The sequence below is a fragment of the Pogoniulus pusillus genome, chromosome 7 (assembly GCF_015220805.1).
Source record: "Pogoniulus pusillus isolate bPogPus1 chromosome 7, bPogPus1.pri, whole genome shotgun sequence".
Lineage (NCBI taxonomy): Eukaryota > Metazoa > Chordata > Aves > Piciformes > Lybiidae > Pogoniulus > Pogoniulus pusillus.
This window is the reverse complement of record NC_087270.1, coordinates 22,578,071-22,591,909: the sequence shown is the minus strand read 5'-3', so window position 1 is coordinate 22,591,909 and position 13,839 is coordinate 22,578,071. Positions and strand designations below refer to the sequence as shown.

Here is a 13,839-nt window from a genome sequence, read left to right as displayed (position 1 = left end):
AGTGATACAGTTAATAACAATATTATCACATCAAGCTTCAAATACCCCCTAGAGCAGGGCTCAAAACCAAGCTTTCCTACCTCCAACACACCAACAAAAGTTCTTTCCGAAAAAAAAAAACATGCTTGTTCATTTCTTTTAAATATAAACTAAACTTCCCCAAAAAGAATGAGACCAAGGAAAACTCTTACCAAGGCACTTATGAGCCTTGCTTGCTGATGGGCCTCACCTGGGACTCCCAGCCACGTGGCCCCACCAATAATGGATGAAGAGACTACACCTGTCACCCTGGTGGGACAGCCACTGCCCCGCACACAGCAGCAGCCTGGGCCATAGCTTTCCTCAAACTGGGTGGTCCTTCGTTCCCCCAGACAATCTGAGCAACCCCACATTTCCCTCAAGCCACACAGCCCAGTCTTCCACCTCCGCCAGAGGCTGCCCCATGGATCTGGGAGAACTGCCAGACCCTGCAGGAGAGCACAGCTCATCAAGGGGAGAAAGGAGTTACAATAACTTGTGCCACAGTGTTTTAAAACAAACAAACAAAAAACAGCTATTTTAAGGCTTCCACTTTGTGGAAATTATATTCAGCAAGTTGGCTCTTGTCAATTTGATTAGGAAAGTTGAAAAGGTCACAACAGACCACAGAGCATTTGCAACCTGGATGTGAGTCAGCTTTCAGAGCAGGGGGTTGAAAAGTCTTGCTGAAGCAGCCCGTCCTTCTTGCACATCAGACATTGAAACTCTAGGCTGACACATGGAGTTTTATGTCTGTGAAGCATTTTCTGAGCTAGCATATTTTCTGAGCTAGCATAATTATATTTGAAGTTGTAGCGCAATATAAACTGCTTTTAAGCCCCATAAAAACCTTGTGGTGGTCTGCACAACAAACCTCTCCAGTGATATAAGTGAGGTATTAGCTCAAGAAAAAAAAAAAAAAAAAGTGCTATGCTTTAAACTTTCCCATCAAATAGTCAGAAATTTAATCAAAATCACCCACTTTTTACCATATGCATTTTTAATGTTGAGAACATATCACACACATCATGGGAAAAGATTTTGCCGCTGCAAATTTCAACTGGTTCTGGCAAAGAGCTATTTCTCTCTGCACAAGGGCCCCAACAATGCTGAGAAAAATACCTAAATATAGCACACAACAGTGAAATTTGCTCTTATTACTTGAGACTCCTGGGATCCAGACACCAGGTTAGTCATAAACGCTCTGTGACATTAAGTTTTCCAAAGATACCAAAGCTTTGACTAAATTTATGAACCCCAGAAAACCCCAGTAGACAAAATTGAATCTTTAAGTTAGCAGAGGCAATTCCAGTGATATCATTTTATTAGCCCTTTACTGCTTCATAGCTCCAAAAGCAATGAGCATCCAAACTAAAGCAGTGTCTCCACATCTCCACATTACACAGGCACTGAGTGAGCAATGCAGAAGAGAATCACAGAATCACGGATCGGCAGGATTTGAAAGGGATCTCCAGAGATGATCCAGAACAGAGGCTACTTGTGTTGTTCTGTTTCATCATGAAAGTAAAGTTTGTGAGTGTGCTGTCTTTCCATCTGTTTGCCTGGGTACCAGTCCCTCCATCATAACTTTTGAATCTACTTCTTCACTAATTTTCTTCTTTACAGTTGGAGTGACAGAGCACTGGAACAGGTTGCCCAGGGAGGGTTGTGGAGTCTCCTTCTCTGGACATTTTCAAACCCCACCTGGATGCATTCCTATTCAGACTACCTTGGGTGATCCTGCTTTGGCAGAGGGGTTGGATTCAATGATCTCTGGAGGTCCCTTCCAACCTCTAATATTCTGTGAATCTGTAATTTGACACAGGAGCCTCATAGGACTGAGGCTTCCAGGACATTGGTGAATCACAGAATTATCAGGGTTGGAAGAGACCTCAAAGATCACCGAGTTCCAACACCTCTGCCATGAGCAGAGAGACCTCACACTAGATCAATGTTGAGTGGATGGAGGGAAGGGAAATCAAACCCTTCTGGACAAGGCAAAAGCAAGCAGCCATATGGCATCTGCTGCTTCTCACCTACCTCCTCTCATTTAGCAGGCAGGATGTATAGAATGGGACCACAAACTGCTGATGAGGGGAATCACGGAATAGTAGGGGTTGGGAAGGGCCACCAGAGATCAAGTCCAACCTCCCCTGCCGAAGCAGGAGCACCTAGGGAAGGTCACACAGAAAGACATACAGATGGATCTTGAAAATCTCCAGAGAAGGAGACTCCACAAACTCTGGCAGCTTACTCTAGTGCTCTGTCACCCCTACAGTAAAAAGGTTTTTCCTTAGTTTGTGTCCACTGTCCCTCATCCTATCCCAAGACACCACTGAAAAGAACCTGACACCTTCTTGATCCCCACCCTTCAGATATTTGTAAACATTAATAAGATCTCCTCTCAGTCTTCTCTTTTTTGGGCTCAACAGCCCCAGGTGTCTCAGCCTTTTCTCATCAGACAAATGTTCTGGTGCCTTAATGATCACTCTAGCCTCCGTTGGACACTTCCTAGTATATCCCTGTCTCTCTTGAACTGGGGAGATGAAAGCTGGACACAATACTCCAGATGTGGTCTCCCCAGGGCCTCTACAAACATAGATTCTGCAAAGGTCAGATAATCCAATCCACTTCTTATTTGTTTGTTTTTTCAACCATACAACTTCCTACAAAGTTTCTAAGACCAGGATCAGAGAGAACTTGCAAAGCATCTCATGATATGACCTGGCTGAGCTTAAACAGGAGATACCTGAATGGTGAAGGCTCTCCTCTGCAAGGTGCCACTATCTGATATACACAACTCGACAGTCTGGAATGATGTCATTGAAATCAGTGGCCTCCTAGAGAAATGGGATTCAGTGTGCAAAGATTACTTTACCAAAACACTCAGAGTCATAGCTGGAAACCTGGTGTCAGTCTGATATCACAAGAACTGAGGGAGGATTTCAGCTCAGAGGACAGGAAGATCTGCAGCCTTTGAAGGAAGGTGCAGCTCATCTCCCAAGCCATCTTAGCAAATCCCCTGCTAGCATCTCAGTGGGAGCCTTTTCTCCAAATGTAGAGAAGCATTTGACTGGCACAACCAAAAAGCAAAATGGATAAACCAAATAACCACAGAGGCAGCAAAAGCTTTAAAAAGCCAGAACCTGCCTGTGTGTACAGCATGCACCCACAGCTAAATGTGCTTAGGGGCAAAGGCCTGGAATTCATTCACTCTGTTCATCTTATTTAGGGATTTAAATCAAGTGCCAGCCTTTCTGTTGCCGCAATGCAGTATTGCTACCAGAGACAGAACAAAATGCCAGGACACATTTCTGAAAAAGGAGGATTTCTCTCCTTCTTGACCAGCCAAGCCAAGCCAAGCCTTGCTTCCAAAGAGCCCAAGGGGCTGCTTCACGAGCCTCCCAGCACCTTGCCACAGGCTGCCCTGCCTCATTTTGGGGAAAAGTCTCCTCTTGTCAAATTCTGGCAGCTTGACTTTCACATGGATAGATAACAATACTCTGGAAGAACTGTACTACAGATATGGAGAAAGGGGGGACTTTCAATGAACATAATCTGTCCAGGGTTCCACTCTCATCCTGCCACTACCCCAGGCAAGTATCCCATCTTATCTCATCCCACATCTTCCTGGGATCTACTCCACATCTTTGAAAGATACCAAATAAAGATACTATCTGACCAGCAGTTAACCACCAGCTTGTTAGTTAATAGCCTGAGGGAATCCGAGGGCATTTTATGCTCTAATACTCTGTTCATTAACTGTAGTAACAACCAATTTCAAGGTGATTATTGCTATTATAAGCTATGATCAATTTTTTAAACATGTTTCCATTTTTATCCAGCTTAAATCTGGTGCAGTAGAGCAAGGGGAGCAGCTGTGTTGAGAATTAGGCTTTTCCCCAGATTAATATCTGATTTTCCATCAAAGAGAATACAGGACACATTCTGTTAGGTTTCTAATTGTTTCTACCATAAACCTCCACCACATTGAAATATGATCACTAATAATTTTTAGTTTGAACTTCCTATCCATAATCCATCTGACTAGATGGTCCTCAGCAAAAGCCGTTTGAGCAATTTGTTTCACTTACGTCAGGGAATAAATCAGTGCTTAATTATCTGTGGTTTATTATTAACAGCACTGGTGAGCTGACCATATGCCATGACTTCATCTTTTCACACAGAAAAATGAGAATATACTGATTGTTTTTATTATGCCTTTCAACGCTCAGTCAGGGTTCCCACAAAATGAAGATGGAGAGTTTTGCAACATTACTCAGTGATAAATAATAATAGGCTACAATTCTTTGCCCTTGCTTTTAGGATTCACCTTTATCTGCTCTTTTACGGGAAGTACTTACTAGCATCTCTCATGGCAGGAGGAGATAAATCTATAACTGACTTTGTTTCCAGAAGATATATGATATGTAACACAGTATATTTCTTTGGGGGCCTCCAAATATACAGGCTTCAAAACATGGCACAGGTTCAACTCCAGAAGGGTTGCGATACAGCATACATTTAATGTAAAGAGCAGAGAGACACACCTTCTTGATTTTTTAGACTTAATTGAGTCCATGCTGAAAATCCTTATGAAGTCAGTGCAGTACCAAATAACCCAGGTTTTGATCCGCTGCCAGCACAGCCTTAACCTCTTTAGTAGACACAGCAGCAAAATAAAACTTTCTTTAAAACATTACAGATTGATGAACTGCTTTGGAATAAGTCCAGCTTCCCAGACTTTCTCCACTCCAGATAGATCCAAAATGAACTGAAGGTTCTTTGAGGCGCAGACCTCTAAACCGTGGTGGCAGACACAGGCACAACCTCAAGTCAGCAAATAGCAGGTGTTTTACATTTGTCAAAACAGGAGTGGAGAGCCTTCAAATTCAAAAGCAATTATGAAGTTGTTCCTCTTGATAGCAGGAAAAGACTCTCCTGCATCCAAGATGTTTCTGGGGAAAGATGGAGTTTGTCACTGTGACAGCCACTGGGTCTGTTCTTAAAGATCTTTAAGCCAAGCTGTGTGCAGGCTCTAGAAGGAAATCCCAGGCATGCTGAGACACAATGTGCCCATGCTCCAACAGAGCCAGGGATATGAGCAGGTACGTGTGAAAAATCCAGAGAGAAGTCTGACCCTTCTAGGCATTTATATTGTGAGTTGTGCTTCAGTCAGCATCCTGAACTGCACCTCTCCCCTCTGCCTTTCCAGGGGCTGCAAGACCATGCTGCTCCCACACAGAAGCATAAATGGCAACCTTATCTCTGTACATCACTCTTCTGCACATCAGGGCACAGGCTAGGAGCCCTGGTCTGCCTGTGATTCGCACTGCCAAAAGAGGAAGGCTGACCTCAAACCTTGACTACATAAAGAGCTTGGCCACATGAAGAGTGGCTACCAGGAGGATGGAGACTCTCTTTTCATGAGGAGTCACATGAAAAGGACACAGGGCAATGGGTACACCTGAGGAGATTCTGATTAGACTCTAGAAGAAAATTTTTCCACATGAGAATGGTCAGACATTGGAATCATCTCCCAAGGGAAGCAGTGGATTCCCCTGCACTGGATAGTTCTCAAACTCAGCTGGACAAAGCACTAGGCTGTCTCATTTCTCTGCTATTATCTAGAAAGGTTGGACCAGATGATTCTTGGGGTGTCTTCCAACCTGGCATTCTGTGAAGTGTTTTGGTGGGTCGTGACCACCGACATGTCACATCCTAATGAAAGCACTACTCATATAGGCCAATCTGTAGATCAGGAAGAGAAACAAGCACCTCTGCAAAATCACAGACCCACCTGAAATGATGGAGGTCCTCTGGCTGGCTGTTCCCTGCACAACCAGTGGCACTTTCAAAACAAATCCTGCTAGAGCAGCAACTCCGTTGTGAGAGCCAACATCAAGAGGAATGAGAACTGCATGTCTCCTCCACTAACATCTTCAGGCTTCCTGTCCCACAGCACAGAGAAGATGCTGTGCTGGCAGAAACTACACCACTGCTTACTAGCTCGTTCACTCTTGTGTCACCCAACAGAGATTCTTAATCTCCCTCTCCTGATGTGTGTTTCATGACTTAATCTCCCCCACACTTGGAACTGCGCAGAGACCATCTGCTCTTTTCTCACAAGTGGAGGGTAATGACTTTGCTTCAGCCTGACTCAGCGCCCAAAGGAGTTGCTCTCCTTGTTAATACAGGTGTGGCAGGGGGGGATACCAGGCCAAAAATTAGTACTGTTTTTACAGCTATTGCTTTTGCTCCTCCAGAGAACTGCTGATTTCCCCCTTCTCTCTCCTCCTCCTCCTTGTAATGCCAGGCACTTGCTCACTGTCAGCTGACAGCCTCCCCAGAGGATGCAGCACTGAATTTTCTTGGTTGTTTCCAGATCTGAAGCATTTTCCCTTCCCAGACAGGGTTCTCTGAAGGAACAGTTCTCTGAGCAGAAATAAATACAGCAAATTTCCTCTTATTTTCTCAGGACTCTTAAACTTTCCACATGTAGTACTATATTTTTTTATCTACCTGTGGTCACAGGCTGCTTTAAGGCACAGAGCACTGTAAAAGTGAGTGGCAAAGGGATGTTCCAGCAGCATGACAGAGGCAGGAGATGAGCAGGACTTTCTAAGTGAGGCTGATGACTTGCCATATCCTCCGTACCATGGTTTTTTACCCACTACTACATTGTCACACTCAGATCAGAGACATTTTTGTTCTTTCTTGTCCTTAGGACAACAAAATTCAAATCAGCTCCACGAAGCTTAGAAGTCTTGAATCACACCAATGAAATCAGTGTTGGGATCAGGATGTAGATGAACAGCCATGTGCAACAACATCCATGATATCTGTACTTCTAGCCTATTCGCTATCATGAGTCATTCATTTGAGGCTTCTGTGGAGACTTTGAGAACCACTTACAACTTGCTTTATACCTTTTTTTTTTCCCCTTCTTACCTGGCTCTGGATAAACTCTCTGCCACTCAAGGAACTCCAGGCTTGTGACAAGAGAAACAAGTTAACTTTAGAATCATAGAACCACAGAATGCATCTGGTTGGAAGGACCCTCAAAGGCCCTCTTATCCAACCCTCTTGCAGTCAGAAGGGACATCTCCAACTTGATCACTTTGCTCAGGGCCTCATCAAGTTTGACCTTCAATGTCTCCAGGCATCTCTGAGCAGCCTGCTCCCATATTTCACCACTCTCATTATGAAGAACTTCCTCCTTACGTCCAACCTAACTTTACCCTCCTCTAGTTTCAAATTGTTGTCCCTAGTCCTATTGCTACAAGCCATTCGAAGCAGTCTTTCTCCAGCCTTCCTATAAGTCCCCTTCAGGTATTGAAGTGTAGCTCTGGATTACCCAGGGGTGAACAACCCCAGGTCTCCAAGCCTGTCTTTGTAGGAGAGGTGATCCAGCCTTCTGGTCACCTTTGTGGTTCTTTTCTGGACCCACTCCAGCAGATCCATGTCCTTTATCACAGGGCATGGCTGTATTTTCCTAAAAGGAGGGGAAGAACAAGTAAAAATACAGCCTGAGTAGTCACAGGTCAGATCTTGGAAGGGATTGATAATCCATCAGTCCTCTCAGTTTGTTGAGAAGATTTCATTATAAAGAATGCCACAGTGCGACACTTGCAATAAAGTCATTTGGTCAGTCCATGTCCATCCAGCAAAGTGATTGGAAATTATATGCAGTGCACCAGGGCACGATCCCTGTAGGAGGCACTGCAGGCATGGTTAGATTGAACCCTAAACTGAGGTTTAGACCATCAAGGAGGATCTTACCTCAAGTCACTGCACCTCCAGAAAAAAAACATCCTGTACCCTGATGTAGCAAAGCACTTGAACTAGCAAAGCAACTTGAAACCCCAAGCTACAGAGGTGGTACAGATGAGATAACATCAGTTTAAAGAGTGCATCACTTGTAGAGGAAGTTCCTCGTTTTCTTGAATGCTCTGGACCAAGGCGTGAGAAGCCTGGCACCTGTTCTAATTACATTTCTTCTCCATATAAGCATTATGAAGGAGATCTAGGAGCTGTGTATGTTCAGGAAAGGGGCAAATGATCTTTGGCACAAAGAGGTTTTGCCCCCAGTGTCAGATGCATTTACTTTTTTCTTTTTCAATTTCAACTGAATGGAAAGGGTTGTTTCTTCCAAAAGCTCTCCACTGTTAAATACTTTGCTGGTCTTCTAATTGCCACTTTCATGAGTTGCTGGATGCCATCTCTTATTTTCCATGGCTCTTGGCACCTATGTGTGGTACAACCGATTAATGGCAGCAGCACATTGACCTGTAGCTGCCAAGTGCTGCTGGCCAACACCCTAAACTTTTGGGTAGTTCTTCACTCTGGCTGAAAGAACTGTTTCCAGCATAATCAGGTCATCCATGAGGAAGGGAAAAAGAGAAATGGAGATTATTAACACAAACATCTACAGGAGCGATACATCAGCACGCAAAGAGTGCCTGGGACCATTCCTCAGCTAGTGCAAATCACTGGATCATCAGAGAAGACCACAAGGCTGTGTGATTCATGGCAGCCTAAGACCTGGTCTTAATTTTCCTCAGCCTTGCTTCTATGATTTACACTTGTGCTGAGCAAATGACACAGGGTGTCAAACACTATCAAGCTGATTGATACCGTAAACCAGGACTAAACGTGCACAAAATACAAAGGCAGTGAAGAATCAGGCCCTAGGTATTCGTTAACAACTCTGTTTCCCATGAGATAGAGTTGATGCATTGCTCCACACTTCTAAGTGATGGAAACAGCTCTGTGTCAACTCTGCTCCTGCTAACAGCCCCAAGGCACTTTGAGTTTGTTTCTCCTCCTTCTCCTACCCCATCTACTCCCTGCTTACAACCCTGTGCACAAAAATACATTGTGCAAAGGTATGTTCTACATCTCCCCTTATATATGACAGTCTCAACCCTGACCCCAGTGAAGCCTGTGCCAGGATATGTAACCAGACGTAGCCTCCCCCTCTACACATATGCGAGGATGGGCTGTAGTGTGTCTCTGCAGCATGCCCTGTGCTTTGTGAGAGGATCTGCCAGCCATAAGGAAAACTGTCTTCAGTGTTACCCCAGAGCACTGCATCCAGTTCTGGTGCCTCCAGCACCAGGAGGACATAGAATGATTGGAGAGGGTCCAGAAGAGGACAAAGATGATCAGAGGGTTGGAGCACCTCTATGGGGAGAGGCTGAGAGAGTTGGGGCTGTTCAGCCTGGAAAAGAGAAGACTCTGGGGAGACCTTATAGCAGCCTTCCAGTACCTGAAGGGGACTATAAGAAAGCTGGGAAGGAACTATTTACAAGGACTCATAGTGATAGTATGAGAGGGAATGGATTGAAGCTGGAAAAGGGCAGATTTAGACTGGAGGTTAGGAAGAAATTCTTGACAGTGAGGGTGGTGAGACACTGGAACGATTTGCTCAGGAAGGCTGTGACCCTCCCTTCCCTAGAGTTGTTCAAGGCCAGGTTGGACAGGGCCTTGAGCAACCTAGTCTAGTGGAAGGTGTCTCTGCCCATGGCAGGGGGTTGGAAGTAGATGATCTTTATGATCCAGCCATTCTAGGAAGATGAAGCAATTTACTCCAGATCTGTATCTGGTCCACTATGTATAGGTTCAGCTCTTAGCAGTCATCTACCCACTAATTCCTCCCCCATTTCCTAACTCTATTCCAAACAGCTTGCTTGGGGCTTTTTTCCTCATACAGTAACGCTGGCTAAAGTGCCTCTGTTGCAGGGCACTCTCTTTGAAATATGTCTTCGCTTCCAAGGGTAATGAACTCTTTTATAATAAACGCCTAGCTATAATGTGAACAATCCTTGGCTTCCAGGAACTGCCTTATAATTACACGGCTCGGTATTGCATGTCAGAGGCTTGCTTCATCTTTAATATTTTATGAAGAAATTCAGATTCTGACAGTAAAAGTATTTAACCCAGAGGACCTAGAACCCTGACTATTATTTTGTAAAGTAGCCATCCAGCTCCACTTTTGTGCAGCACCATTATCCCTGGTGCATACTCACACTCTTTGATACCCTCTATGTAGACACAACCACATGCTGTCCAGATGGAAACCTGGCTGCATCATTACATTATATTGAAATAACCCAATACCACCTGTTTCTGCTGGGGCTTCTGCCAACCTTTTCCCATAAAACATTTATTTTGCTAATATTTTAGTTGGTCACCACAGAAGGACACTTGAAGTTAAAGATTTACCATGTGTGCAGCCACAAGGAAAACCCTTCAGGAAAAAAGAAGGGGAAAAAAGGGCCAGGCAACAAAGCTAAAGAATAGCTAATGTCTATTGTTTGAAACACGGATGTTCACCTAGGCACTAGGTAATAACACTCTGCAGGGAGCAAAAACAAACACAGGTTTTTGGCAGTCTGCATCAAGTGAATTATCTTAACCGTGCTGGTACTCACCTCTCATATAATTAAAGAAAAACTTTTATGTGTGAAGTGGGACTAATATACAATAACAATAATGAAAACTGGTATTTTTTCTTTTTTCCCATTTTTTTTTCTTCCATATTAATCTGCAATGTTATAAACCTCCCAGCCTCCTTCCTCTCCCCCTCAGCAGATAAAACAAACAGGTTATCCTCAGTCTGCAGAAATGAGAAAGGCATTACAACTCTCAGCCTACTTGCCATGTTTGAAGTGTTTATGAGATATCCTCTACAACAGTAATAGGTATTATTATTATTATTATTATTATTATTATTATTATTATTATTTGGAAATGGTATTTTTAGAGACATTTTGATTTTTTTAAGAAGGCAACAACCATTTGTTTTATCAAAAGCATTTGATAAAACTCTTCCCAGCATGTGGCAGAGGAAGTTTTGTGTAAACACGAGGAGGAGTTTTTTCACTGTGAGGGTGACAGAACACTGGAACAGGCTGCCCGGGGGGGGGGGGGGGGGGGGTGTGGAGTCTCCCTCCTTGGAGATACTCAAGACCCACTTGGATGCATTCCTGTATGATCTGGTATAGGTGATCCTGCTTGCGGTAGTTTGAGGGGTCCCAGGTTCCCTTACGAAAGCTACAGAGAAAAAGTCCCATCTCAGGGGACAGAACTGATTGTCCCAGGATTGTAATATTGTTACTCTGTTCTGCTCTCCAAGATCACAGCTTACAAGGCAGTGCCTGGCTGATAGCACTCCCTTCCCTCCCCGCTCTGGGCAGAGCACAGGTCCCTGCTTACCTCATGGTGTGGGGGGGAGCAGGCTTCTAGCGGGCAGGCAGCTGTGAGCTGCGTCACGCGGCCTGCTGAGGCCTTGCAGGCCTGAGCTGGGCAGGGCAGCGCCGGGCTACTCTCAGGCCTGCTGAGGGTGGAAGGGGTGGAGGGTTCTAGGCGGTTTTAGTCTCATGAGACTTGGCCTATCTTGCAGATGTATCCATTCTACCTGACTGCCTTTTGCATGTAGGCACCTGTAAATAGAACCTGCCTTGACGCTTCCCATCAGTGTGCACTGTCCTCATCCCTACTCTTCCAAAGGAGTAAGTGGCATTTCCGTCCCCCAGCCCTGGGTAGCTTGCAGCCCAAAAGCGTGACCCTGTGCTGGCAGCAGGGTTGCACTGGATGGTCTTTCGAGGTCCCTTCCAGACCCTGACATTCTGTGATTCTGTGATGTGCTCAGTCATGTAGGCAGCTTTTGCTCTGCAGTGTTGATCTTTCTATTGGAGTCCAAGCAGAAGCTGTATTTCACCCAAAAACCTTTTTCTTGCACATACAAAATGTTGTCTGAGGAACAACAGAAGTTATCAAGGAACCAGTCCTGCCAGTATATTCACTGGCAATCAATTATTACTAGCCAGTCAAAAACTTACTATCTTATGAAGGGAGAAGTAACAACACATTATTCACACAGCACAGCACTCGTGGCTCCTCTACTCAGCACTGGTGAGGCTGCACCTTGAATACTGTGTTCAGTTTTAGGACCCTCACACCAAGAAAGACATTGAGGTGTTAGAGAGAGTCCAGAGAAGGGCAAAACAGCTGGTGAAGAAGGGTCTGGAGAACAGGGCTAGTGAAGAGTGGCTGAGGAAACTGGGGTTGTTTACTCTGGAGAAGAGGAGGATGAGGGGAGACTTCATTGCTCTCTTCAACTCCCTGAAACAAGTGAGGTGGGGGTCAGGCTCTTCTCTCTAGCATCAGGTGATAGAATAAGAGCACATAGCCTGAAATTGTGCTAGGGGAGGTTTACGCTGGACATGAGGAAGAATTTGCTTCAAGAGTGGTCAGGCATTGGAACAGGCTATCCAGGGAAGTCCCTGAAGGTGTTTAAGAAATATGTGGATATGGCACTTCAGGACATGATTTAATGGCCATAGTGGTCTTAAGTTGATGGTTGGACTGAATAATCATAGAGGTCTTTTCTAGATGAAACAATTTCCTGGTTCTACGACTCCATAACAGCATGTTAAAGTGAACAGAACCCCCACAAACACTCAACATCAAACCACCAACCAACAGGAAGTGTTTCCTGAAATGCAGGAGCAGAAGCATATGTGGATTACTTGGGGAGTGGTTGGCACTTCGGAGGGGAAAAAAAAAAATAACTTAAACAACAAAAATTAAAACACAGTCCACAAACAGAACAAACTTGCACAAAATAAGACAGTAACCCATAATTACAATTGAGAATCATAGAATCAGTCAGGATTGGAAGGGACCACAAGGATCATCCAGTTCCAACCCCCCCCTGCCATGGGCAGGGACACCCTACCCTAGAGCAGGCTGCCCAGAGCCTCATCTAGCCTGGCTTTAAACATCTCCAGGGATGGGGCCTCAACCACCTCCCTGGGCAACCCATTCCAGGCTCTCACCATTCTCATGCTGAAGAACTTCCTCCTCACATCCAGTCTGAATCTCCCCACCTCCAACTTTGCTCCATTCCCCCCTAGTCCCTACCTAAAAAGTCCCCCCCCAGCATTTTCGTAGGCCCCCTTCAGATACTGAAAGGCCACAAGAAGGTCACCTCAGAGTCTTCTCCAGACTGAGCAGCCCCAACTCTTTCAGTCTGTTCTCATAGGAGAGGTGCTCCAGCCCTCTGATCATCCTTGTGGCACTTCTCTGGACACACTCCAGCATGTCCGCATCCTTCTTGTAATGCAGTCTCCAGAACTGGATGCAGTACTCCAGGTGGGGTCTCACCAGAGTGGAGTAGAGGGGGAGAATCACCTCCCTCGACCTTCTGGCCACAATTCTCCTGATGCAACCCAGAGTCTGGTTGGCTTTCTGGGCTGCAAGAGCACACTGCTGGCTCATGTTGAGCTTCTCCTCCACCAGCACACCCAAGTCCCTCTCCTCAGAGAGAGGCCAGTCACTGCCCAGCCTGTATTCACAGAAATGTGAATGGTTTTGCTAGAATTTTTTGTTAAATATATTGAAGATAATTCCAACTGTATTAAACAGGGAGAGTAACCAACAAAAATCCAATGAAAATAAATACGTCACAGAAATGTGATGGGGGTTGTTAGAAATATTGATTGAATATATTTAAGTTAGTTGCAATTATATTAAACTGGAAAAAAAAACCCAACGAAAATCCACCAGAAATAAATAATAGGTGGGTTTGTTTGGGGTTTTTTGTTGTTTTGTTTTGGGTTTTTTAAGAGTGGATAAAGCCAGCTTCAAGTTCACTTCCTTGGATTTGTTCTAAATATAACCCTAGCTATTTTTATCACATCTGAGAAACAGGATCCATTTTCTAGGTTGTAAAAAAAAACAGTAAAAGAAATGAAAGAGAAAGGGATCAGCCATGAGTTTGGCCCCATTTTGTTCCTTTCTTCCTTTTCATCT

At 44.6% G+C, this 13,839-nt stretch overlaps 1 long non-coding RNA gene across 1 annotated transcript in view; it reads right to left on the bottom strand.

The window, feature by feature from the left end:
• LOC135176827 (uncharacterized) overlaps positions 1 to 160 on the bottom strand; it is a 78,668-nt gene extending 78,508 nt beyond the window's left edge. The window contains exon 1 of the long non-coding RNA XR_010302835.1: positions 81 to 160. This is a non-coding gene — a long non-coding RNA (uncharacterized LOC135176827). The remainder of the gene's footprint in view (positions 1 to 80) is intronic.
• Positions 161 to 13,839: the final 13,679 nt, after the last annotated feature.